Raw genomic sequence first — 26,028 nt, 5'->3', positions numbered from 1 at the left:
TCCTGATCAAAGAATGACAGTTAACGGGTGCTCATATTTGTAAATATATCTCATTTCATTTTAGTCTCCACAGCCACAATAAGAGAGGGGTATGGTTACCCATATTATAGGTGAGGAGACAGACTAACAACATTTATTTTGCTTCCTATATAATCACTGGTTAAGCATAATGCTTATAGTTACAGGGGAGTACTCAGCCCTGCTGTTTCCCTGGAGGGAAAGGAACTTCCAGGTCCCAGCAGGGAAGAGTGCAGCCTCTTCTTCTCCATCTGCGAGCTCGACCCTTCCCTAGGGAGGAGGAGTGGCTGCCTGCTCAGTGAGCTTAGGAGAACAGACTGAGGATGCTCAGCTCAGCCAGGCCCCATGGGCTTTTCCACTCTCTTTTTTCCAGCTTGTCTGTCTTCAACATGCATCTGTCCTCTATACCCTGGCTTGTGTGTTCAGCAGAGAAGAGGAGAGGTGGGCCTGCAGTCTAATTTAGGGGAGAAGTATTAGTAACCCATGGAGGCTGCATGGATAAGCCACATCCTCCAATCTGGCTTTTATCAGTTTATAAAGCTCATATTTTGATTTCCATGTCTTGTTTCTCACTTGATCGTGAACATAAGAGGAAAAGACAGAGGGCTATTAACTGGCTCCCTAAAAGCCAAATACAATGCACGTAATAGGCAGTCGATAAATAATTGTTAAATGAATGAACTAATTTGTCCAAGGCCACATAGCTAATAAGAAACAGAGTAGAGATTTGAATCCATGTCTGACAGAAAAGCTTATGGTTTTCTAAAATCCCACTTCAGTGCTTCTTGTAGATGGTCTATTTCCAGGCTTTAATTCATGCTTCAGTACAGCTGCTAACAAACGGGAAACAATGGGTGGTGTAGGCATTAACCACCCTTAAAAAGACATGTATGCCTAAGACCTTAGCTGATAATCTATTTGTTGACAGCAGTGACTAGCGATAAGTTCAGCATGTCTGCTTGCTGTCAGCTATATCATGGGCCAATCCGGACCGAGCCCTCTGGGTACATGAAGAGGTACCTGGAAGATGCGAGAAATAGCAGAGGTGGCACCAGAAGTGCATGTTATAGACAGGGGAGGAGAAAGGCAGGCAGCCAAGCATAAAGCAAGATGTGCACAAAAGGGGCAGGGCAAGGGGCTGGGGACCAAGAGGAGGGTGAAGGCCCAAGAGGGAGTTAGGGGGCTGGGGGATGGGAGGAGGCAGGGGGAGGAAGAACAAACACAAAAATCCCAGAAGAACAAAAGGCTGCAGAGATGGGAAACAAATAAAGAATATAAAGGGGAGACAGATAAAAGAACAGGAGTAAATCAGGTGCTATGAAAATAGCCACAAACTGATTTTCCATTTCACGTCAAGATGATGAGAAGTGAGAGCTGACCTGTGTGCCAGTAGCCTTCAGGGACTAAGAAATAAAACAGCCAGGTTGGAAATAGTCTGGGGAGCCAGAGGATGACAAGATTCCTCCACCCAGCATGCAAAAGTGAAATTAAAGTAATGACAGCATCTACTACCCGGTCTCTCCTCCAACCCCCTGTAGTCACAAAAAGAGGAGGGAGCTGTTTGGCTGGCAACCAGTGTGAGCTCAGCAGGGACCCTGCTCTGACTATAGCCGCTTTTTCAGTCTCTAGTAGAGTTCAGGATTGTGTGTTCACAAACACCGTATAAAAACAGGGTCGCCTTTGCCTTCCAAGCAGTTTTTTTCACTCTGTTTAAAGGCCGGGCTTAGTCTTTTTTCCCTCACTAGAGTGGCACACAAAGAATTCTCTGACACACTGCACCCACTGCAGATGAAAGCGCTTAAGTGTGAGTGAAAGCAACAATGTTCAGAGTGACATTTACTAGCTGCAAAACGGTGAAATCAGAGCGCTCCAGTTCATGGAGATTAAATGCCAGGCTTTAAACATTTAGAGAGTATTAGCTATGGAAGTTTTTAAAATTTAGGATTTAGTTTTATATTGCAAACAGCGCTCAAGACATAGAAAAGAAAGACTTTTTAAAGCAAACAAACAATTGAGCCATAAGCTGAATAAGAATATATAGTTTTAACTGAAGGTGAGACACCTGCAGGACAGTTACTGAGTTTAGCTCAACAAACCTTGTTACTCACTGCTCATCACCATTCCAGCCTAATAAGAGAAAGGTGACATTCCCCATCCTTCACATTTTGGAAGATACAAGCCAAAATCCAAAACACAGGAGTTTCTAGGCACATAATTTTCCACAGTGGGTGTGGGCTTTACAAGCCCCAGGGTTTTTACATTACTATTTCAGAATGAATGCTTTTTAAGGCATCTAAAAAAGTTAGAGGGGCAAATAGATCACTTTTTTCTTTTAGGAATATTTTACATGGATAAATTTATCCATGACAAAATTGAGTATAACTGCCAAACATAACATGTGTTTTTGTGACTAAATAATAAAATCTCAGAATTTGACAATATCAGCAGTCCTTCCTTCCATCCTTCAAAATAGCTGGTAAGCACCTTCTCTATTATACTTTCTCTGAGGTGCAGGACAGATACAAAGCCAACGACAATGATAAATATTTCAAGCTTGGTTTTAAACACTTTATAAGCATTATATTATACCCATTTTACAGATAAGAAAACTGGGGCTTCAAGAGATTAAGGACTTTGCCCAAGACCACAGGACTGCTAACTCAAGTGGGATGCAAACTCTAGCTACTGATTCCAAAGCCTGAGCAATTAACTTCAACTCAAGCAACTCTCACTCTGGCAGAGACCACAGGCATGTGAACAAATAAAGTTTAATGCAAGAAATGCCACAAGGATGTGAACAGAGACACAGATTGAGTAATTGTCTCAGTCTGGGACCTGAGGAGGAGACATTTAAGCCGGGTCTTGACGCATGAGGAGGGAGCTTTTCCAGGCGAAAAAGGTAACAATTTCTCTAGGCATAGGGAGCTACACTTCCAAACCTCGGAGGGCTTGGCATATTGGTGGAAAGTTCAGAGTTCACTGTGTATTTGAAGGGGGGACATGGAGGCCGGGAAGCAAGGCTATTCCAATAGCTGGGATGAAGACAGAAAGGGAGGCTGGAGCAGGGGAAAGAGAGGATGCCACAGTTAGGAAAGGCAGAAGCTTTATGGTCTGGGGACCTACTGGATGTGTGCAGTGAGGGAGATAAATCGTAGTTGCTAGCTTTCTAGACTACTGTAAAGACTGAGAATGAAGGAGTAAGACAAGTTGGGGAGGAGCATGGGCAGAGAAGAGGAAGACGATACCTTATGTCAGTTTTAGAAAAGCTGAGTTACAAACACTTGAGGGATATCTGGGCAAACTCTATACTGCATTCTCTACTTCAACAAACACTGAGTGCCTTTTGTACCAGGTACCAAGGAAGTTAAACGAGAACAAAACTGGGTCTTGCCTTCCCAGAGTTCATGTACTATACAGTCTGGTTCCAAACGGTTGCAACATATCAGGGAACTAACAGGACCATTTCTCGTGTTATAGTGACTGAGGGGTGCTATTTTCACTTAGTGGACAGGTGCCATGGATACAGACGTTCTGCAATATTTGGGGCTGTTTAATACAAAAAAGCACTATTTTATGCTCTACTGGACATCCACATGGTGATAATCTGTTTATAATTATCTGAGCTTAGAAACTAATTCTGTTTTACATAGAAAGACAAAATATGTTTTTGCATGTTTTATATATATACTGAATTTTTCCAAACAGAACTACCATGGAAATCAAGGGAAGACTGTACTTTGTTTTGTTTGGACCTTTACCAAGAACCGTTCACCATTCATGAAAATTACATCAGGAGCTGGGGGAGATGAAAAGTTCTGGAGATGGAGGGTGCTGACAGTTGCACAACAAAGTGAATGTGTTTAATGCCACAGAACTGTACACTTAAAAGTGGTTAAAATGGTAAATTGGAAAAAAAAAAAAGAAAAGAAAGTCACAGGCAGCAAACACACTCACAGTGTTTGAGGTACCAACACCATGCCCCTGCATCTGTCTGCACTGTAGTCATCCTGAACATGGAGATGCCACATCCCAAATCTATCTACTTGACTGTGTCTCCTGGTGTGGTCGTGCCTGGAGATAATGCAAGTAAGACATGTAATCTGATTATAAATCACTTTCTTTTTGCTTCTCCTTTTTATTACAACTAGGGCATTACATTGCATTTTGGAATCACGTGCTGCATAGGTATGTTACATTAACTATGAATTTCATTTCAGGATAAGAAAGCGCATGTTACAAAATATTTGCCATAAAAAGAAGACATTAGGTTGAAAGCGTTGAGAATCACTAGTGAGAGACAGACAGATACATAAATGGAACTAAAACACAAAGGAAACCATGGAAGCACCTCAGCAAGGTCAAAGTATACACAAGGTAGAACAAGGGAAAGAGATGCCCCTGGCCCTGGGGAAGCTGGGAAGCTCAGGGAGGAAGGATGTGAGCAGGCGCCGACTGATGCCCTCTGTTAGAATAACTCCAGAGATGTGGGGCTTGGGCTCTGCCTCCAATGATGTCCACTCCTTTGGCATGGCTTTGATTTTTATCGAGTTCTCTTTGATGTTCTTCCTGTATCTCCCCAGCAGTAGCCCTTGTTCTAGGAGGCTCCAGTGGGCAGAGCAGGATGAATCCCTAGCCTATGTAGTGTCTTTGGGAATCTGAAAACTGTGGAGTCTGTAATACTTTCTGGTTAATCTTCTTTTCTTTAGGCCAAATCTCCCTACTTCTCTGACTGTTTCTCATACAACTTGATTTCATATTCCCTTACCATCTGGGTCATTTTCCTCTGAACATGCTCCAAGTTGTCAGTGGCCCTTTAAAAGTGTGATGCCTAGAACCGAATGTGGTTTCCAGAGCTGAAATATATAACTATATTTCCTAATATCCCAAAAAGGGGAAAATGTTATGACTCCACACAGTGAGACCAGGATGAGGGAGGAAGCAGGGGGGATCTGTCTTAATCATCACTGTACTGCCAATATTGAAAAATTTTCCTTTTTTGTTTAAGCAAGTTAAATCTGAATTTTTTAATACTTGCAACTAGAGGTCTGATCTCAAACAGTTTTTTTCCCTAGTTTGTTTTGTTGTGAGGAGTAAATGAAAATGTGGGTCTGGCTAATAAATACTAAAAATTATTTTTATTTGCTGACAGCATCTGTTTACCACCATCCTACAGTCATTTCTTGTGTGAAGACATTTTTCTCTTAACAGACTGGGCCCTGCCCATGTCCCAAGTCAATCTAACCAAGACTGGCAGGTATACAACTCTTTCAGGAGCTTGGCCTGTAAACTGGAATTAGTATTTCTGCATTAAGCTTGCATCCGGTGTGTGTGTGGAAAGCCCCTGCACTCCTGCGTGTCTAGTGAACCTCAGGTTGAGCCCCACCAAGCATAATTCCATCCAGGCTCCTGATTTTGGTTTGAGATTGAAATCCAGCAATAACCTGACTGGCTCTTACCAACACGCTGTCCCCAGGGGCTGAAACAGTACCAGTTCATCTCCTCATTCTAGATGCTAAGGACTCTTAAGCCACAGTGACACCATCCACTGGTAAACCTTTGGAAGCTATAGCAGAACTCTGCAAAAGGACACCACTCTGGCATGAATACTAGCTTGCTATCCTCCATGAATGCAATGACTTCAATGAATTGACCAAAAAATAAGGGACAGGTTAGCCTCAGAGGTCTAAGCACTTTATGTCACATCTGCTGGCTGTCCAAGTTCTAACATGCTTTTACAGCTGAACAGACCAGCTCAAACTACATGGGAGGAAGGATATTTGCCTGTTTTGTTAGTTGAGGTATCCGCAGCCCTTAGAACAGTGCTTAGCACATAACGGACGCTCAACAAATAGCCGTTGAATGAGTTAATGAAATGACCTGGTATGGCAGACATCAATCTTTGTTTTGCCCAGTATTCCCTTCTTTTGAAAATTGCTTCTTCCCTATTGCATGTTGGGGCTGCCAATCATGAGACTGAACAAGCCAGCAAATCACGTCATGAGTCTGGAGCTCCTTATTCTGCCTGTCCCTAGCCCCTAGAGTGCCTACAGTTAAGCAGGTATCTGCAGTCGTTCTCAGTTCTGGAGAATCCGAGGCATAACATCAGGAGGTTTGATGAATGTGGGTGGTATATTCTGCAGGTAGGTTGTTCAGAGGCTAAACTTGACATGAGCGTCCCTCACAAAACCCAAGCCAACAGGATAAAATGAACCTCTAATGACCATAAGCTTATGTTTCTAACATTATTGATCTTCATAACTAATCAAATACCATATCAGAATTTATCTTATTCACATTCAAATAGAGAGGAAATTTTTTCAAATTTCTAATGATAGATGAAATACAATTTTTATAATGTCAACTTTACTATGATAATGCTATTTAAGGCTTCTCAGAAAAAATTTAACCTGTGAAATGTGAAAAAAACTACATATTGAATTAAAATGATCCAACAAATGGGGGTGGGGGCAGGAGATTTATGGTTGTATAAGGCTTTTTAAAAGTTGTGGTAAAACATACATAACAAAATCTACCCTTTTAACTAGTTTTAAGGGTACAGTTCAGCGGCACCAAGTACATTTACAATGTTCTGCAACTGTCACCACTAACCATCTCCAGAACTTTTTCATCAAACAAACAAAAGCTCTGTACCCATTAAATGATAACTTCCCAATACCCCCTCCTCCGAGCCCCTGGTAATCTCTATTCTACTTTCTGTCTCTATGAATTTGCCTGTTCTAGCGACCTCACATAACTGGAATTATACAATATTTATCCTTTTTCTGTCTGGCTTATTTCATTTTGCATAATGTTTTTCAAGGTTTACAGATGGTGCGGCATGTATCAGTATTTCATTCCTTTTTATGGCTGAATTATATTTCATTGTATGTATATTTTGTCATCCATTCATCTGTTGATGGACACAGGTCGTTTTCACCTTTTGGCTATGGTGCTATGAACACTAGTGTACAAGTATCTGTTTGAGTCCCTGTTTTCAGTTATTTTGGGTATAACTAGGAGTGAAACTGGTGGATCATACAGTAATTCTATCTTCAGCTTTCTGAGGAAAATGTGTAAGGCTTTTAAAGATGACTTCTAAAATAAAAATTTATTAATTTAGGAACTATATACAGCAACCAGTAAGTTGTTCTTCTGATACTTCACATATCTTCACATATCATTACTGGAGACAGAGAGACTGCTACGGTAAACAGAACAGAGGACATATCATTTCCTTGCAGTGAAGGAGGAAGGAATTTCCCAGTAATGACAGATCCTCAAGAAAGTAAGAAGGCACAATAATCGCAACTTGCTAAAATGTAAATACCAGGATTTTCACAAACATGAAATCCAGTCTTCTTTAGAAAACTCAACCTTTCATTTAGAAACAAAGTAAGAATGAATCCCACTATGTGATCATGTAATTGTAGTCTCTGTATGTAAAATAATTGATCAATACTATTCTAAACTATAAAGGTTATGAAAGACAAGGAAAGACTGAAGAAATGCCCCAGACTAGAGGAGAATAAGGAGACCTGATAACCAACTGCAATGTGCGACCCTGAATTGGATCTGGAACAGAAAAAGGACAATGGTGAAAAAACTGGCAAAATCCAAATAAAGGCTGTAACTTAGTTAATAGTATCGTACCAGTGTTAATGTCTCAGTCTTGATAACTGTACTATGGTTATATAAGATGTTAACACTAACGGAAGCTGGATGAATGATATACAGGAATTATCTGCTATTTTTGCAACTTTTATGTAAGTTTAAAATGATTCCACAGTAAAGAGCTAAGTGTAAGTTTAAAACGATTCCAAAATAAAAAGCTAAAAAGAATTACAGTCTCTGGACTTTAATGAGCATCTGAAATTGTTAAGCCAGATAATCAGAAATAGTAATAATAAATTTGAAGTTATAAATTGATCCATGAATGAGACTTCCACATTCGAAAAGAAGAAAAATATAATCGTTTTATGGTTAGTGCCTCTAATAACCAATTCTCTCTTGTACTCTCACTGCCATCCTGGCTTTACACTTCTTCCTCCTAGATACCCCCTCCCAATGCTTTTAACTCTAGCTTCTGGAACAGACTTTGCATAGGAAAGCTCTCCCTACATTTCTATTTTCTCAAAGAATCATTCCCTTCAACTGTTGCCAAATTAACATTCACAGTCCTGACTGTTCTCTGAGCTTTGACAGTACATCCACTAGCCTACTGGACATCTCCACTTCCAGAGTCGGCTGAAGTTCAGCATGTATCTAAAGCTAAACTTCATTTCACTCATTTACCCAAGTCAGAAACACAGGACTCAGCCTAGACATGTCCTCAGTCACCTCTACCCCCTGCTCAAAAGCAGTATGTACACCTATATTGTAGTATGACATCCAATGTAGTCCATTCACTAAAGTATAAAGTTGAAATCCAGCCATCTTTACCACTGACAGACAGTTAAGTTGTACTTTAAAAAGCCAAAAGAGATTGCAAAAATTGGTTACCGGTGAATTCAGGACATTTTCAATGGTGAAAATGTCTTTTTTTTGGTCTTTGACAATACATATACTAAAACTGGAATTATACAGAGAAGATTAACATGGCTATGGTGCAAGGATGACATGCAAATTCACTAAGTGTTCTATATTTTTAAGAGACTATACCAATTCTCTTGGGGCTGGCCCCACGGCACAGTGGTTAAGTTCTGCGCACTCCACTTTGGCGACCTGGGTTCACAGGTTGGGATCCTGGGCGCAGACCTATACCACTCATCACTCATGCTGTGGTGGTGACCCTCATATAAAGTGGGGAAGACTGGCACAGATATTAGCTCAGGGCTAATCCTCATTAGCAAAAAGAAAAAAAAAAAAGAAATTATACCAATTTTCTACAGTCTCTTTCAGAGGATAGAAGTAGAGGGAATACTTCCTAAGTCATTATATGAGGCCAGAATTACCCTAATACCAAAATCAATACTAATACCAAGAAAAGAAAACTACATGAAATAGCTGCAAAAATCCTCAACAAAATATTGGCAAACTGAATTGAACAATGTTTAAAAATAATTATACACCACAATCAAATGGGATTTATCCCATGTATGCAAGTCTGGTTCAGCATCCAAAAACCAATTAATATAATCTATCACATCTACAGGCTAAAGGAGAAAAATCACATGATTATATCAATAGATGGAGAAAAACATTTGCCAAAATCCAATATCCAATCACAATAAAAAACTCTTAGAAAACTAGGAATACAGGAGAACTTTTTCAATTTGATAAAGAATATCTACAAAAAAACTAAGCTAACATCATACTTAACAGTGAGAAACTAGACACTTTCCCCCTAGGATTAGGAACAAGGTAGGGATATCCCCTTTTATCTCTTCTTTTCAACATTGTACTAGAAGTCCTAGCTAATGTACTAAGATAAGAAAAGGAAATAAAAAGTGTACCGATTGGGAAGGAAAAAACAAACCTGTCTTTGTTCAAAGATGGCATGATTGTCCATGTAGGAAATCTGAAAAAACTGACCAAAAAGTTTCTTGAACTACTAAGTGATTATAACAAGGTTATATGATATAAGGTTAACACAGAAAAGGCAATTACTTTCCTATTGAACAACTGGAATTTGAGATTAAAAACACATTACCACTTATATTAGCACTCAAACAATGGAATACTTAGGTATAAGTAACAAAATACGTACAAAATCCATATGAGGAAAAATACAAAACTCTGATGAACAAAATCAAAGAACTAAATAAGTGAAGAGATATTTCATGTTCATGGATAGGAAGACTCAATATTGTCAAGATGTCAGTTCTTCCCAATTTGATCTATAGATTCAATGCAATCCGAGTCAAAATCCCAGCAAGTTATTTTGTGGGTACTCACAAACTGATTTTCAAGTTTATATGGAGAAGCAAAAGACATAGAATAGCCAACATAATATTGAAGAAGAAAGTTGGAGGACTGACACTACCTGACCTCAAGACTACTATAAAGCTACCGTAATCAAGACAGTGTGGTATTGGTGAAAGAACAGACAAATGGATCAAAAGAATAGAATAGAGAGCCAGAAATAGAGCCACATGAATATAGTTAATTGCTATTTGGCAAAAGAGCAAAGGCAACACAATGGAGCAAAGATAATTTTTTCAATAAATGGTCCTGGAACAACTAACTGAATATCCACATGCAAAAAAATGAATCTTGACCCTCACAAAAACTAACTCAAAATGGATCACAGACCTAAATGTTAACTGCAAATCTATGAAATCCCTAGAAGATAACACAGGAGAAAATCTACATGACCTTGGGTTTGATGATGACTTTTTAGATACCATACCAAAGGTAAGAAAGAAATAATCGATAAGTTGGACTTCATTAAAATAAAAAATTTCTGTTCTTCAAAGACACTGTCAAGAGAATGAAAAGACAAGCCACAGACTGGGAGAAAATATTTGTGAAAGACTTATCTGATAAAGGACTGTTATCCAAAATATACAAAGAACTTTTAAAACTCAACAATAAGAAAATGAACCAACTAATTAAGAAATGGGAGAAAGATCTTAACAGGTACTTCATCAAAGATATATGTGGAGATGGCAAATAAATGTATGAAAAGATGCTCCACATCATATGTCATTAGGGAAAGGCAAATTAAAACCACAACGAGATACCAGTACATACCCACAAGAATGGCCAAAATCCAGAACATTGATAACATCAAATCCGGATGAAGATGTGGAGCAACAAGAACTCTCATTCATTGCTGATGGGAAGGCAAAATGGTACAGCCACTGTGGGAGACAGTTTGGTGCTTTCTCACAAAACTAAATATTCTCTTACCATATGATCCAGCAATTGCATTCTTGGTATTTACCCAAGGAACTAAAAACTTACATCCACACAAAAACCTTAACACAGATGTTTATAGCAGTTTTATTCATAATTGCCAAAACTTGGAAGCAGTCAAGACGCCTGTCAGTAACGAACGGATAAACAAACTGTGGTAGATCCAAACAATGGAATATTATCCAGTAATAAAAAGAAATGATCTATTAAGTCATGAAAAGACTTGAAGGCACCCTAAATGCATATTACTAAGTGAAAGGAGGCAATCAGAAAAGACTACAAACTGCATGATCGTAACTATATGACATTCTGGAAAGGGTAAAACTATGGAGATAGTGAAAAGATCAGTAGTTGCTAGGGATTGGGGGGAGGGAAGGATGAATAAGCAGAGCATAGAGGATGTTAAGACAGTGAAACTATTCTGTTTGAGACTATAATGGTGGATACACGTCATTATACATTTGTCAAAACCTATAGAACGTATAACACCAAGAGTGAACAATAATGTAAACTACAGACTTTGGGTGATAATGATGTGTCAATGTAGGTTCATCAATTATAACACATGTACCACTCTGGCAGGGGATGTTGATAATGGGGGAGACTATGCACATGTCAGGGCAGAAGGTACTTGGGAAATCTCTGTGCCTTCTGAATTTTGCTGTAAACCCAAAACTGCACTAAAAAAAATAAAATCTATTTTAAAAAAAGTGAGAGAAAGAAACAAGAAGCTACTGTATACTGATACTCTATTAGCCATTAACTATTCATTTGTGTATTATGGATTTAGAAAATACCACAAGGATGAGTTAGTTCTTTTTGCCATTACTAAGTTCTACAAAGAAAAGAAAGTGCTTGTTGATTAGAAGGGAAAAAAATATCAGAATATCATTCCATATTTAGTGAAAAGTACCACAAATTTGGAAAATAAAATTCCAGTTCCAACAGGGCCTAGCAGAAATAAAAACAAGCAAAGTTCTCCATTATATTAAACAAAGAAATTGAATAAAGTCAGAGGAAGCATTCTGACCATATATTTAGAATACTGTGTGCTGATCTGGCCACACTATGATCAGAAAGCCAAGTCAGGAAATAATGAGAGATGGTGGGGATATCTAAATTAGCCTAGAAACCTGAAGGTCTCAAGTACTTCCATATAAAATAGGATTAAGATTCTTTATTATTCCTTATTATTGCAATTAAAAAACTAAATTTGATTACTAAGTGTTTTAGTGTTCACTTTTAATGAGTAAAAGTGATAAAAAGTGAAAATAATTGAAACATTTAACCAAATTTAATTAGTGTTTCCTCATATGAACTTCCATGTAAACATGATTTAGATTTTTTGGTGAATGTCACTGTAACCCAAAATCTTTAGGGAAATAATACCATTCAACTCAGTCAGAAGTGGAGCTGGATCTAAACTTTTATGAACTATTTCACAGTTGTTCTGTCTTATTAGAACAAGCTACCATGTTATTGTAGTAGAGCCCAGTAGGATTTTGCTGCTCATTAAATAGTAATTAGTTCTCCATATTTGTTACTAAGAAATACAAATGGCACATTTGGTGGTCACCAAGGCTGTGTTAGCAGACTTAGGGAAAGTTCTGAGGTACCTCTGATCAGGCAGTACTCTGCAAGTTAGTCACATACTCCATCATCATATACTGGGTTCCCTTTGAGAACATCTACACTCCAGGGCCAACAGGGCCTGTTCCAGGCAGCCCTGCTTTGGTGGAATTTCCTAGTACAGTACTTTAGAATCAGCGAATCAAAGACCCTTAAAGCTGGAATTACCTTAAAGATCAAAAGTGATATCACAGGGAAAAAGTATAATCTGTTAAGATGCCGTTCAACTCTTTCTTGTGTTTGCACTGTTGATTAAACAACAAAACAAAATAAAACAAACAAAAAACAATCCAGAAGAATCTGTCCCTCTCATCACAAATATAAGGGTTGCTCTATAGGTATAAATATAGAATTGTCTCATTTTTCCAGTACAGGATAAACAATAGACTGTATTTTAACTTGACCAAAAACTACTGTTTATTCACAATTTATCCTAACCCTCCATTTCTTTTGATGGAACTAAGTTTTCTGTACTTTATTATAAAAATACAGCAACAAGAACTTGACATTTACAGCATTTTGCCAACAACTAAAAGAAACAATCTCCCAAATCTGCACTAGCTATGTAGACAAAAGAAATCAAACAAATACTTCAGAGTTCCAAAACTAATTTATTGCTCTAACGGGGACTAGACTCCAACTTGGATATGATACTGTTTTCATGTCCCCAGAGAGATAAACGCTTCAGCATATATTTTTAGCCATGAGTTATTATTTTAATAGTATTGCCTTTAAATCATTTTTCCTTAAAAAAATAAAACAAAAAACCCTCCAGCATTTCTAACTTTATGCTTCTCTAATTTAATTATGTGATTCGTCTATGAAGCAATGGTTTGGTTTACTTTACCCAACTTTTACCATTTTGTGTTTAGAATCATTCTCTGAAATCCAAATTGGCTGATTACTGAAGAAGTTCTCATTACTCCCCGGAGACTGTGGGAGCCTGGGCTTCTAGCATTGTTCACTGTTTGGCTGGGAAACAGGCTTCCTCTTGTAGTGCCCGATCTGTTATTGATTTAAAAACTGACCTAAAGGGCTACTTGTTCTGGGCTCTCTGAAGTGCATTGGCTGCTCCTGCCTTCTGGAACTATACTGTCAGACACCCTGAGCCCTCATGCTATATTCTTCACTATGCAGTCTGTGCAGCCGGGAATAATGGAATAATGGTTAATTAATTTGCTCTCACCTCCTAAAGAGGGCCTGGGAAATAAAACGCCTCCAAATAGTCACACTCGTGCTTCTGTATCGAACCTTGAGGTAGGTCAGTTCAGTTACTGGTCCACATGATCCCTCCATCCTAGCCTAGGGCTTGGGACCATGCCTGTCTCCTGGATGATAGACTCTTGTGAGCATAACTGCCATCCACTTTATCATAGTCATCTCCATCTTCCACAGTGCCCAGCTCAGGTCTCAGCTCACAGCAGTCAGTCAATGCAAAATAATAACAAATTTGTGGATAATTTATTTATTTACAATTGTTTGTAAATTTATTTACAAATGATCTTTATTTGTAAATAACAAGCTTATACAATAACAAATTCAGAAATAAGTAACTTTAACAGATAGATATTTAGACGATAATCAGTAAAACCTTGTTCTGATATTTAGGTTTTATGATCCTAGGAAATGGCATAAGAAAGCAACTCTAAAGTGATAGTTGCAGGTCCTCTTAAAAAATAAAAAAACAATTCAATGAATAACATTATCCCTTAGAATCAAGTGGGCATTTTGGCGGAATGGCAGCAGAGGAAGCCCTGAGTTCCTAAGTCTTGGTTATGTTTCCTAATCCTCTTTAATCTTTAATCTGGAGCTTTGCACAGTTTTAAACTTGCCACGGCACTCTTAGAAGAGGAGGTCCAAGTTCCCACGCTCTTTGATAACTAAGAGGACAGGGCACACTCGGCTGGTGGTGACAGAGAGAGAGTCACAGTAATAAAGGTGACCCAGGAGGCGGTTCAAGGGTCCCCTAAACTCCATTTACCTCTCAGTGGGACCTAGGGAGGAAAAAAGGGTGGTAGCGAAGGAGGAGATATTTAACTGACAGAGAAGAAAGGCAGTGCAGTGTTCTGCAGGGAGCTGAGATCAGGAGCCGCTAATTTTTGTCATGGTGTGTTCCAGTTTCTTAAAATCCACTTATTAATCAAAGACCTCTCTAAGCACCCAACACATCGCTAAGCTCCATGGGGGATAATAATAAAGCCAAAAGACTTAGTTTTTGGCCCTTAAAGTGCTCACAATCTAATTTGGGGGAGGAGAAATGTAACGGAAGTGAGATGACTAGAGAACAACTAAATGTTAACCTATAAGTTCAAGAAGAGTTCACAGGAGTGAAAGATCTGCATGGAGTGATAGCGTGAGATAAAGTTCAGAAGATGCTTCCAGAAAATGAGGAAATGAATGGTGTAACTGAGAACCGCCCATGAGCTCCACCTTGAAAGGGGAGATTCAGGAGGATGTCCCTGAATGGTGGTCCAGCAGGAGAGAGCTGAGAACCAGGTAATTCCTGACAGACTGCTTTGGAAGGGCCGGAGTCTGTGATGAAAACAGAACAAGAGGGCCAAGAAAGAAAGAACAGAGAAGCAAATAATCCTTGGTTGTTTTCATGCCTGAAGGGGCTCACTATGGCATGAAAATCAACATGAAAACAGTTAGACATACCACATCATCCACGTCGGGCACTGTGCAGACATTCCTTGGCCTAAGTTTAAAATATTTATTAACTCCTTGTTAGTCTCTCAATTTTTGGAAAAGAATATTTAACCTAGTGACAAAGGGGTGGGGAGTGATCTAAGAACCTACTACGAAGGCTCTTTATGCACATACTGATTATGTTCACATAAGACCATGAAGTAGGGATTATGGTCCCTATTCTACAGATGAGGAAAAGAAAGTTTATGGAGATTAAATAGTTCACCTAAACTTGCCCAAATATCAGAATGGCAGACCTAGATTCTGAACCCTAGTATGCTCGGTGCCCAAGCCCATTTCTTCTACTCCAACTCTAAGGTTACCCTTAGAGAGGAGAGAAATCTAAGTTTCATTTGTACTGTGGTCTAGAGCTGAGCCTGGAGCTGGGAGGGAGAAGAACTGGGTTTTTATCTGTGCTTTGCTATTAGTTCTAAGAGTCTGGACAAAGCATTCCCCCTCTTGGCTCTATTATCTTAACTTTAAAAAGAGGATGTAGGATTAAATAATTGCTAAGGTATTATCTATAAAAGTTTATGATTCTAAGCGTGCAAGTAGATTCCCCACCAGGATTGACTTAATATGACTGTTCTAATAAAAAGAGGGAGGGGACTATGAGGATACACAATGATCTTTGTATCTAGAAATCCACCAAGATATAAATAGTCTAATAAATATTAACTATTCTGCCACAACAGCAGTGGCAGCTCCAGGACTTTAAAGAGGAAGGGTTCAGGGACGGCAGGTTTGTCTTGCTACTGTGCACAGTAAGCCCACTGCCTTCACTTACACGGCCTGCATTTAGTCCTCCATGACGTGTATGAGGCCTACAAGCCACCTCTATGTACTGCTACCACCCATTAGGGTCCTCAGGAAAACGTCTGAAGGCTTGGACAGAAACATGCTCCACTCAGGGAACCTATATAAATGATACATCCAGAGTAAGAGACCACAGAGAGCGCATATCCTGTACAGGGCAGTCACTACTCAGCTCCGGCTAATATCCACCCTGCAGTCATCTGCCTTTCTGATTTTTCAAAAAGAGCCAGGAATATGGGTTTTTGTGCAATGTGAAATGCCTTAAACAACTATGTGGTCCAAATTCTGATTCTATGTGAATATGTGACATTCTGATTCTGTGTGACAGAATATGTTTTTATCTACATGTGGCTCAAGGATCATCAGTTTACTTCAGAATTAGCTGACAAAAAAGAGAAGGCAGGAAGCCTGATGAGCGCTGGTCCTAAACTAAAAAGAGAGGGCTCACTGAAGTGGAAAAGGAAAAGTCATTGAGACAGATCTTATCCAATTCACATTTGAATACAGTCCGTCAATAATCCATAAGCTCTCACACATGTAACTCCCATAACGTTTATGACTCGTCTCCACGCCTATCCACTTCCTATAGTCAAGAGCAAGAAAGCTCTTACAACAAAGGTGAATGCGTGGGTTTAGGGACAGAAAAATTAGGAGAATTGTTGAAAATTAAAATTAAGTTCTATTTGCCAACAGGCCTAAGGGAAGCAGAACTCCTGCAGTAGAAGCTGATCACGGCAGCTGCCAGGGAGCGGCGCTTAACAGGCCAGGCCCCAGGGACTCCATAAAGAAAGCAAGGCGGGAGAGGGTCTCAGAAGATGGAAGCAGGGGCTTCAACACGATCCAATGTGGGCGGAGACGCAGGTGAGGGAGAGGAAGAAAAAGAACAAAATATGAAAAGAGACAGAAGAGAGAAGAAGGCCACAGAGAATGCACAGGGCAGTGATAGAACAGTAGCCAAGCCTTCCAAATGTGTGTTACGGGTGACAGGTGCTCCTTACATAAACCACGAGGAACCCCAGAAAGACTCTAAGGGCCAAGGCATCATCATAATTTAAAAAACATGTTTTGGGCATCCACTATATCTAAGATACCACGAGGTGCAGGAGCTCCAAGGAGCGCAAGCCATTCAGGCAGGAGTTAGTGGTTTTGAGTGGTAGGAAATCATCTTCCTGGCAGAGGGAGTGGCCTGTTTAAAAGCAAGCAGATCTGACATCTCTACTCCTTCCACTGTGGCTTATTATTCCCATTTGATAGGGAGGAGGAGCTAAGCTCAGAGAAGCTAACTGATTAGCTTCAACTCACACACCTAAGTATTGACAAAGCTGAGAATAAACCCAAAACCTCCTGATTCCCAGTATGGCATTTTTTTTCTCCTGTATCACAACTAAGGTATAATGGATACAAACTAAAGAAAACAATACTACGGAAATTTCAAGAAAAAGCGTAAAGCAAATACTCAGTGAAATCTTGATGAAACCTATATAACAAAAATGGAGAACTCTTCTGTGACCTGAACACTGGAAGTCTGCCATTACTAAGTCTCGTCCAGTTCCCACAGAGAGGAGGGAAATCCACACCACACCCACTCCCAGCTCCTACCCGGCCCCAATTCTCTTCTCCCTTGGTAGTGAGCAGTGAGGAATTTTTTCTCGCTGTGTGATTTCACAGAGATGAATCATGGCTCCTTGAAAAGCTGACACAGGAAAGTTGGCTTAGGAATAATAAAACAACAACAGATCAAGTCCCCTGAGCTCCGGGCACTGCCTCCACTAACAAGACTTATCTACAAAATACTGTATTGTGTAAACAAAACTTTAGAAAAATAGCATCTGGAGCTTTGAAGATTTGAGCATGTGACACCTGTCTTTAGAGAAAAGTAATTATTTAGCCCATAAGAGCAAACCTGTTTTCATAAACTGTCAGCTGTAAACATTTTTTAAAATGGCTTTGTCAAAGATTTGTATAAATGGCTTAAATGTGAAATCAGGAAGACCAAGAATGCAAAAATGGTATTCTCCTAACAAGTGGAATTTGCTGCCCTTTGCAATTCTACAATTCTGATCCCACTGCAGATTTCATTCTTTCTGGCAGAATATGGAAATTTTGACATCATAAACATATGAAACTTATAAATCTGGTATTCACATTTCTTAAAAGGAATGATCAGTCACAACATGTTCTTTCTGTAATTCAAAGGTCTGACCAGCAGGGAACTTCCTGCTATTTTTAAGAGTGGAGAATACCAGTTCAAGCTCCCTAACCTGTTTCTAATCGGGTCTTCTCCACTCCTCTAAACAATAATGCCAAAATATCTTTTTCTGTAAGCCACAACAATGTTTGAAATTTGTAAGGTGCTTACTCATTCCTCTTAGTAAATCTACGGTGTTCAGAGTTTCCTCATCTCCAATTGTAAGAATATTTATATAATGATTTGCCCATGTGTCTTAGACAAAATCAGAGTTTGCCCTTTTGACCCTGCGGAGAGGCTCTAAGGAAGGTGAGAAGCACTTGGCTTACACCTCCTATAAAATGCTGTCCTGGTATAAATGGAATCTTGAATCTCAGCCTCCATGTGGAGAAGTGATAAGCTCTCTGCAGCTGGTTTAACTTTAGCTTTGTCTAGCACTAGAAAAAGAAATCCATAAGCAGGAGGCTTCAGTGTATTCATGCTACAAGAAATAAGAATTGGGCCAGCCCTGTGGCCTACTGGTTAAGTTTGGTGTGCTCCGCTTTGGCGGCCCAGGTTTGCTTCACAGGTGTGGATCTACACCACATACAAAATAGAGGAAGATTCACACAGATGTTAGCTCAGGGTGACTCTTCCTCAAGGAAAAAGGGGAAGATTGGCAACAGGTGTTAGTTTAGGGCAAATCTTCCTCAAAAAAAAAAAAAAAAAACAAAAAACCAAAAAAACACATTATACCAGGAGGCCAGGAGAAAAAGAAATCACCAAAAAATAGAGGAAACGCTAGCCTAAAAAGGTGCATTTTATCCAACGGCTCACGGGGAGGGAAACAAGAAATTCAAGACAGACTGTGAAAAAGATGGCATTTAGTCTCCAAAGGCTGTTAGAAAACATTGCCTAGGTTTCAATCTTTTTTTTTTTTAAATAAAGTAAGAATCCCTAAGTGGGTCCATGACACTTAAATACATTAAAGTAAAGCAACTGTTGATGGAAACATTTTAGAACCTAATATAGGTGGTGGTTGCACAACATTGTAAATGCACTAAATGCCATTAAATTGTACACTTTAAAACGGTTAATTTTACATTATGTGAATTTCATCTCAACAAAAAAAAGATGAAGTAAAGCAACTGTATACTGCTTAAGTTGAAAGAGAAACTTTTGCCATTTCCTTTTGATTGCTTTGACAAAGATAATATTTAACACTTCAGAAACGCGCTATCAAAAAAACCCTTAGATGAATTCCAGAGATTAATTCAGCGGGTGCAAAAGTTAACCAAGGAGCAGTCAGGCAATGTTTGTTTTTCCTATTCTATTTTTTTTCACCCCAATTAAAAGCTCTAAGCAGTCATGGCTAAGTTTTAAGAGCTTCTCCGACTCTTCCCATCCCATTTCCCTCCTAGCCAACTTCTCTCCTTCAATACTTCCTGAACTCTCACATGCCCCGAGCACTTAAACAGACGCTGGGATTGCCAAGACGAGTCACACATCTTACCTCTCCTCACGGGGTTCACAGCTGCATTCAGATTTCAAAACTCCCCACCTACTCCCATACCAACTGTCGTTCTAGACGCGTCCCAACCCTTCATGACGCCACTTGACTCGGACTGCAGTGGCCCTTCCTAAGCTCTCTCATTCCATACTCAATTATTTGCATTCTGTTTGTGCTCCTTCCTTTTCCCTCAGACCAAAAGGATGTGTTAAAAATTCTACACAAAAATGACTTTATTGATTGCCAAATGCTATAAAAATAGAGCTATACTCATTCACACAAAACTGTAAAACAGGCAGTGACAGGCCGTGAAATGGACTGTTCCAGGAATCACTTATGCATCTAAACTTAAGATCATTTCAGATTTCCTTTCTCTTCCCCCCCCCCCCCGCTCTCACTTAGCCACCTGTGCCTCCTGCCACCCTTTCCACAAGGCCAGGTATCTCCAAGTTCACTGCCTCTGCCCACACATCAGTTCTTTCTTGAAGACAGCTTTGTTTCTATCACGCTTCCCTTACTCGTATCCTCTCACAACTGAATTCCTTTTCCTTCAACTTTCGTTTTTGTTTTCACCGTAGCCACAACGGTGTCACTGGGAAAACACGCTAGCTTTCACCTTGAAAGGAAGAGGCCCCAGAAGGCCCAGATCTCCTATGTGCCTGTGATGGGCTGGAACAGCAACAACTCAGAGAGCGACGCAGGCAAAGTGAAACGAGGAGAAAAACGGTAGGCAAAGCCACGCTGGCTTCTGCAGAGAGGAAAAACATAACGTTTGCCAAGTGGAAAAAGGATCAATTTAGAAAGGAAAGAAAAATCATTTTCAAGCTTCAGAGAGTCCCCCAAACTGGAGAGAAACTGAGATAATTCAAAGCAATCTCTAACTGATAATACACAGCCTAATTTTGACACAGATTTTGTTCTGAGGTCACTCAAAACGTGAAACAGAAGCTACAAGCTTTAAATTAAATACCTCGTTTGTGGATGGAAGCAGCTACAACACAGGTTGTCACTCAGCCAACGTGTCAGTGGCACAGCTGGTAATTTCACCATGCAGCTGGGAAAAGCAGTTTGTCAGTCATAAGAAACCAGATATGTGGGAGGATTTTCACATAAAATCACTTCTCACAGTGGACTCTGACCATCATCAGACTTGCCAAAGGCACGTACAATACAGAGCTGGTTCTTCTGTATCTTTATGAAGGTTGCCAAATTTACAGCGCATGTACGGAGCGGAAATACATGCTGGAAAAAGTCATCCCAGCATTACTTTAATGAGTTACAGACAACTGGTCAACAGAGGAACAGGGACTGAACAAACTTAAACCAATGGCTCCCAAGTACGACTTCATCAATCCTGGAAAACATGAGGCAGTAGACAATTGTGGTCTAATTGTTTCTTATTTGACTTGGCCTGAAAAATCTTATTCTCACTTTACTGCATTTATAAATAGGCATCTTGGGTCAGCTGACCTTTGCTTTATCTAGCTAAGTTTCCGTTAATATGTTATAAAGGTTTTTGATCAAAGAAAATATAATACCAGATGAAAGTCATTATACAAAGAAAATCAAACCAACAGCAATTAAAGGGAAAAACAAAGTTCCTGTAAGGGTTCTGGCATATCCACAAGAAGTTAATTGACTCTCTTTAATGTTTCAAACACATGTCAATCAATAGGCCAATAAAAATTTTATATACTATGCTAACAGTGGTAATCCTAGCGCAACCCAGTTTGTAGCTCACCACAGAAAATACCTAGTTAGAAAAAAAAAAATCACAGTATCCCACTTATGGACAATAACCCACTATCCATGTCATCAACTTGCTACTGCTATGAACTTAGACATTTCACAGCTTGAACTGGGTATGGAACATGGGGGAAAAAAATGACTAAGTAAAATAATGGCCTTCTTTCATACAAAGCACAGTGTACATGTAATAAATACATCTAAATTGGTCATGGTGAATTAAACCCGCTTCAGCTTCAGGCAAAGAGGCAGAGTATTAGGCTGAAATGGTCCATTTCTTTCCAATTTGTTATACATGTAGAATCTGAAATTTATTTTTTACTTGATTAAAAAATAAATTAGGTTTCATTTCGTATGCAGAGTTCTTTCCTTCAGTATTTCATTTAAGAACAGCCAGGGTGGAATGAAGCCAGTAATCAAACACTGCAGACTCAGGAAACCCTTCTGGTTTTTCAGCCTCTTAAGAAAGCCTGAGAAGAGCACAGTTTAGGGAGTGGGCGTCTTTGTTTTTGTGATGACTCATATCATCCAGTATTCATTCACTTATTTTTAAGTCATTCCACAAATATGTGGAAGGCACTTTTCTAGGAAGGGACCATGGGAAACACAAAAATACATGGCCTTTACCCTTAAGAACATTACAGCTCTCCCTGCCCCCTAAACATAAGCAGTCCTCTTACTTCGGTTTAACGATCAGCAACCTCGTGAATTCAACTTTCTCTTCTTATCCTTGAAACAAACTAATTTCTCCTCAGGATTATATTTTAAGAGAGTATGAGATCAGCCTACTCACTCAGAGACTACTACTTTTAGGAGAAATTAAAGAAGACACAATAGCGAAGAAATCTTTGGGTTTCAAGATACAAAACAGTGAACTACAAGAAGTATTTAAAATTGTATTACTGTGGGATCAATGTATACATTACACAAGGTGAAAAAGATCATAGAATGGATTACAAAGGGCCAAGATCAATGGGACTATTTAGACACGGTTTTAGAAGAGCTAACGAAATATTCCATGTCTTTTGTATCTATCAATAGACCTATTAGATTGAAAATCAACAAAGATATAGAACTCAACATCATCATCCATTAAAAGGATCTCACAGACAATTATAGAACACTGCACACAACCACAGCAGAATACACATTCTTTTCAAGCGTCCATGAAATATTCACCAAGATAGACAGTATCCTGGATCATAAACCAAACCTCAACAAATGTGAAGACAGAGTATGTTCCCTGACTATAATGGAATCAAACTAGAAATCAATAACAGAAAGACAATACGAAAAAAATGTCCAAATACTTGGAAATTAAACAAAACACTCTAAATAATCCACGGGTCAAAGAGGAAGTCTCAAAGGACATAAAAAAATACTTAGAACCAAATGAAAATACAACATATCTTCATTTGTAAGATGAAGCTAGAGCAATGCTGAAAGAGAAATTTATAGCACTAAATGCTTACATTAGAAAAGAGGAAAGGTCTTAAATCAATAATCTAAGCCTCTACCTTAACAAACTAGAAAAAGAAGAGCAAAATGAAATCAAAGTAACCAAAAGAAAGGAAATAATAAAGATAAGAGCAGAGAAAATAAATGAAACTAAAAGCTGATTCTTTGAAAAGGTCAATAAGAATTAAGTTTCTAGCAAGATAAATACAAAAAGAGAGAATACAGAACTTTCCAACATCAGGAATGAAACAGAGGCTACAACTACAGATCCTAAAGTTGTAAAAAAGGACAATAAGGGAATACTACAAACAACTCTATGCACACAAATTTGACAATTTGTGTGACAATGTGTGACAAATTGACAACTGTGTGACAAATGTGTCAATAGATGAAATGGAATAATTCCTTGAAAACTACAAACTCAAAATTCACCCAATATGAGACAGATAATCTGAATAATCCTACGACTATTAAAGAAATGTAACCCATAACTGAAAAACTTCTGGAAAAAAACCCGCCAGGATCAAACAGTTTCACTAGAGAATTTTACCAAACACTCAAAGGAGAATTCACATCAATTTTAAACAACCTCTTCCAGAAAACAAAGAGGCTGAAACACTTCCTAATCATTTTATAAAGCCAGTATTACCTCAATACCAAAACCAGACAAAGACAGTCCAAAACAGAAAGCTAAAGGCCAATATCCCTCACGAATACCACCATAAAAATTCTCAATAAATTATGAGCAAATCAAAGCCATCTATATATAAAAAGAATTATACACCATGATCCAGTAGGATTCACTCCAGGAATGCAAGTCTGTTTCAGTATTTGAAAATCAGTCAATGTAATGTACCATATCAATAGGCTAAAGAAAAATCAGGATTGTCTCAACTGATGCAAAAAAAGCATGTGACAAAATTCATTTTATCATTAATGACATTGATTTTTCATTAATGTCATTCATGAAAAAACTCTCAGCAAATTAAGAATAGAGGTTGTGACGGTTAATTTTGTGTGTCACCTTGACTGCACCACAGGTGCCCAGACATTTAGTCAAACATTATTCTGGGTATGTCTGTGAGGGTGTTTTTGGATGAGAGTAACATTTGAATTGGTAGAGACTGAGTAAAGCAGATTGCCCTCCCTGATACAGATGGTCTTCATCTAATAACCGAAGACCTGAGTAGAACAAAAAGGCTGAATAAAATCCTGTCCTATTGGATCTGGCTCAGTCAGGAGAACCTTAACCGACACAGAGGGAGACTTTCTCAACTTGACAAAGAGCATCTACTGAAAAAACCTACAGGTGGCATCATACTTAGTGGTGAAAGAATGAATGCTTTTACCCTAAATTAGGAACAAGACAAAGATGTCTGCTCTCACCACTCTTATTCAACATACCAGAAGTCCTAGCCAGGCAAGAGAAGGAAAAAGCCCGATATACTGGTTGGAAGGGAAGAAATAAAACTTTCCGTATTTGCAGAAGGGCCAGACCCTGGTAGTCTAGTGGTTAAGATTCAGTGCTCTCACCCCTGTGGCCTGGGTTTGTTTCCCAGTCAGGGAACCACATCACCTGTTTGTCTGTCAGTTGTCGTACCATGGTGTCTGTGTCTTGCTATGATGCTAAAAGCTATGCCACTGGTATTTCAAAATACCACCAAGGTCACTCACCGTGGAAAGGTTTCAGCAGAGCTTCCAGACTAAGACAGACTAGGAAGAAGGACCAGGCCACCCACTTCCAAAAAAACTATCCATGAAAACCCTATTATAGCAGCAGTGCATTGTCTGATATAGTGCCAGAAGGTGAGAGGATGGCACAAATAGACCAGGCAGGGTTCCACTCTGCTGTACACAGGGTCGGAATCAACTTGATGGCACTAATAACAATTTGCAGAAGACACAACTGTTTAGAAAATCCCAGGAAATCTGTTTAAAAAACTCCTATATTTAATAAGTGAGTTCAGCAAGATCACAGGATATGAGATAAAAAAACAAAGATCAATTGTATTTTTACATGTTAGCAACAAACACGTAGAGACCAAAATTAAAATCCTAATACCATGTATAATTTACAGCCATTCCAAACAGGTGAAATAACAAGATATTAAATTTTAAAAAACATGTACATGATCTATATGCTGAAAATTGCAAAATGTTAAAGAAAGAAATAAAAGAAGATATAATAAATGGAGACACATATCATGTCTATGATTTGGAAGATTCAATATAGTAAAGATGTCAATTTCTCCAAAACTGACCTATACATATAATGCAATTCCTATAAAAATCCCAGCAAAATTTTGTGGCACATATAGACAAACATTCTAAAACTTACATGGAAAGGCAAAGGAACTAGAATAGCTAAAATAATTTTGAAAAAGAAGAATAAAGTGGGAGAAATCACTCTACCTGAAGTTAAGATTTACTGCGTACAGCTATAGCAATCACAACAGTGTGCTACTGGCAGAGGGACAGACACAGAAATCAATGGAAGAGAGATCCCAGGAACAGATAAACACAAACACACCCAACTGATTTTATTTTTTAAATTTCCAACCGATTTTTGACAAATGGGCAAAAGCAATTCAATGGAGGAAGGAAAGTTTTTTAAAATAAATTGTGCTGAACAATCTATAGCCAAAATGAGCCTTCATCTACACCTCACTTCTTATACAAAAATTGATTCAAAATGACTCATGGATTTAAACATAAAACTATAAAAATTTCAGAAGAAAATGTGAGGAAATCTTGGGATGTAGGGCGAGGTGAAGAGTTCTTAGAGGCGACAGAAGTATGAACCAGAGGAGAAAAAACTGATAAATCAGACTTCATCAAAAGTAAAAACTTTTGCTCCGTGAAAGATCCTGTTAGGAAGGTAAAGACAAGCTATGCCCTGGGAGAAAATATTTGTAAACAACATATTGCACAGAAGTCTTATGTCTAGAACATACAAAAGAACTCTCAAAATTCAAAAGTAAAACAAACAATTCAATTAGAGAATGGGAAAAAGACATAAACAGACAGTTCAATGAAGAAGAGATATTAGTGATAAGCACATGAAAAGATGTTCAACATCATTAGCAATTAGGGAAATACAAGTTAAAACCAGAATGGTATATCACTAAATATCTAAGAA

The 26,028-nt window shown here is 38.7% G+C and overlaps 1 protein-coding gene and 1 non-coding gene across 2 annotated transcripts in view; one reads left to right on the top strand and one right to left on the bottom strand.

Annotated features, from left to right (window-relative positions):
• ALG14 (ALG14 UDP-N-acetylglucosaminyltransferase subunit) overlaps nucleotides 1–26,028 on the bottom strand; it is a 91,414-nt gene that overhangs the window by 19,983 nt on the left and 45,403 nt on the right. The window lies entirely within an intron of this gene.
• Nucleotides 8,563–8,664, top strand: LOC139079208 (U6 spliceosomal RNA). The gene has a single exon (XR_011532580.1). It is a non-coding gene; the product is annotated as a U6 spliceosomal RNA (small nuclear RNA).

This window comes from Equus przewalskii, chromosome 24, assembly GCF_037783145.1.
Source record: "Equus przewalskii isolate Varuska chromosome 24, EquPr2, whole genome shotgun sequence".
NCBI classification, from domain to species: domain Eukaryota; kingdom Metazoa; phylum Chordata; class Mammalia; order Perissodactyla; family Equidae; genus Equus; species Equus przewalskii.
This window is presented reverse-complemented; position numbering and strand designations above follow the sequence as displayed.